Source organism: Manduca sexta, unplaced genomic scaffold, assembly GCF_014839805.1.
Source record: "Manduca sexta isolate Smith_Timp_Sample1 unplaced genomic scaffold, JHU_Msex_v1.0 HiC_scaffold_2981, whole genome shotgun sequence".
NCBI classification, from domain to species: Eukaryota; Metazoa; Arthropoda; class Insecta; order Lepidoptera; family Sphingidae; genus Manduca; species Manduca sexta.
The window spans coordinates 15,001-17,698 of NW_023594001.1; the positions used below are offsets into that span (position 1 = coordinate 15,001).

The 2,698-nt window shown below is 46.4% G+C and overlaps 2 non-coding genes across 2 annotated transcripts in view; both read right to left on the minus strand.

The window, feature by feature from the left end:
* Positions 1–21, minus strand: part of LOC119192608 — a 4,059-nt gene extending 4,038 nt beyond the window's left edge. Inside the window, exon 1 of the ribosomal RNA XR_005113680.1 lies at positions 1–21. This exon is cut by the window's left edge and continues 4,038 nt beyond it. This is a non-coding gene — a ribosomal RNA (large subunit ribosomal RNA).
* Positions 22–686: 665 nt separating this feature from the next.
* LOC119192607 lies at positions 687–843 on the minus strand. Its single transcript, XR_005113679.1, has one exon. It is a non-coding gene; the product is annotated as a 5.8S ribosomal RNA (ribosomal RNA).
* Between the last annotated feature and the right edge of the window lie 1,855 nt (positions 844–2,698).

Sequence of the window (2,698 nt, forward strand, 5' to 3'; positions counted from 1 at the left end):
ATCCTCCCTGATCTGAGGGCCAACGATAAAAAAAAAATTCGAGGCAGACACGATATCCGTCAGCGCTACGACGACGTGTCTCACATTCATTCATTCATTCATTCATACTCCGCGCGAATCACATATACATATTTATATATCATCATCGCGCGTTGTGTTGTGAAGACGAATGACGCGCGACGCGTCGTCGATGCGCTCTTCGGACGTCGAGTCCGCCTACAAACATAAACATTTCGTTCCGTTCGAATAACACACACACACACACATAGCGTGTAGTTTATAAAACGAATAACGAATCTCTAGGCGTGCTCCTCCCTCCACCACCACCACAAACCGCACCGGTGTAGATGATTTGTCGCTACATAAAAACGACGAACCATCCCCACGACACAGACAGACGATGGATTCGGATTCGCACACGAGAGACGCGAAGATCGCGAAATCGTATGTAATATACACAAACACACACGTGCACACATAATATGTATGTATACAACGAACGAATCGAAATTAATTTTTAAACGGACCAAAATTAATCACTCATACACGCACCCAAATAACAATATAATAATACAATACAAATAACATTATTAATCGTCATTTCTCTAGTGTACAAATGATGAAATTTGGACAATCCGTCAAATGCGCGCGCGCACATATACAATGTGTTTATGTTTTTATGCAGCCGGCCCTCAGACAGGAGTGGTCCTGGATGTGTCTCCACGGACCGCAATGTGCGTTCGAAATGTCGATGTTCAAATGTGTCCTGCAGTTCACACTATGACGCGCAGTTAACTGCGTTCTTCATCGACCCGCGAGCCAAGTGATCCACCGTCCAGGGTAATGATTTTTGACCACCATAAAAGTGTTCACTTTTTGTGTTATACTCACACAATAATTAATAATAATATAATAATAATAATTAAAAAAAATAAACAAAATTGTCTCACAAGAACGCAAGGCTTGACGCGCGCCGCTAAGCACGCGCCTCACGCACCGTGACCTTGTCAAATCGAGACGTAGAAGTAGTATTAGTAGTAGTACGACGACGACGACTCTACTACTACTACAGAGTCGACACAGACAAGGAGAGAACTTGTGTAGTTTTTGACGAACGCGCGCTTTATAGTTAGTATATAGCGCACGACGCGAAAACGTCGTTATGACATTCTCTATATATAATAAATGTTTCATTAATTATAATATGTACATACATACATACATACATATCACGTTAATGATCCTTCCGCAGGTTCCCCTACGGAAACCTTGTTACGACTTTTACTTCCTCTAAATGATCAAGTTTGGTCAACTTCCCAGCAACGCCGACGGCCGTGAAGCCACCGCGTGTCGGTCCGAAGACCTCACTAAATCATTCAATCGGTAGTAGCGACGGGCGGTGTGTACAAAGGGCAGGGACGTAATCAACGCGAGCTTATGACTCGCGCTTACTAGGAATTCCTCGTTTATGGGGGATAATTGCAAACCCCAATCCCCAGCACGAAGGAGTTTCAGCGGGTTGCCCGGGCCTCTAGGCCAGGGAGAACATGCTGATTCCTTCAGTGTAGCGCGCGTGCGGCCCAGGACATCTAAGGGCATCACAGACCTGTTATTGCTCAATCTCGTGCGGCTCGAAGCCGCCGGTCCCTCTAAGAAGAATTTTAATACGTCGCCAGTGAGTTGCGCGACATGAAGCCACGCACACCTAAATGGCGACGCCTATTTAGCAGGCTAGAGTCTCGTTCGTTACCGGAATTAACCAGACAAATCGCTCCACCAACTAAGAACGGCCATGCACCACCACCCACCGAATCAAGAAAGAGCTGTTAATCTGTCAATCCTTCCGGTGTCCGGGCCTGGTGAGATTTCCCGTGTTGAGTCAAATTAAGCCGCAGGCTCCACTCCTGGTGGTGCCCTTCCGTCAATTCCTTTAAGTTTCAGCTTTGCAACCATACTCCCCGGAGTCCAAAATCTTTGGTTTCCCGGAAGCTGCCCGCCGAGCCATTGTAGTAACGTCGGCGGATCGCTAGATGACATATTTACGGTTAGAACTAGGGCGGTATCTAATCGCCTTCGAACCTCTAACTTTCGTTCTTGATTGATGAAAACACCTTTGGCAAATGCTTTCGCTGATGTTCGTCTTGCGACGATCCAAGAATTTCACCTCTAACGTCGCAATACGAATGCCCCCAGTTATCCCTATTAATCATTACCTCGGAGTTCTGAAAACCAACAAAATAGAACCGAGATCATATTCTATTATTCCATGCACGAAATATTCAAGCAGCATTTTGAGCCCGCTTTGAGCACTCTAATTTGTTCAAAGTAAAATTGTCGGCCCATCTCGACACTCACCGAAGAGCACCGCGATAGGATTTTGATATTGAACCGACGTTTGTTACAACGCCGGCTCACCGACGATATGCTCCGCAGACGTGTCAGTATCACCGCGGATGCGGTGCACCGACAGCGCGGCGCACAAATGCAACTACGAGCTTTTTAACCGCAACAATTTTAGTATACGCTATTGGAGCTGGAATTACCGCGGCTGCTGGCACCAGACTTGCCCTCCAATTGTTCCTCGTTAAAATATTTAAAGTGTACTCATTCCGATTACGAGGCCTCGTAAGAGTCCCGTATCGTTATTTTTCGTCACTACCTCCCGTGCCGGGGTGGGTAATTTGCGCGCCTGCTGCCT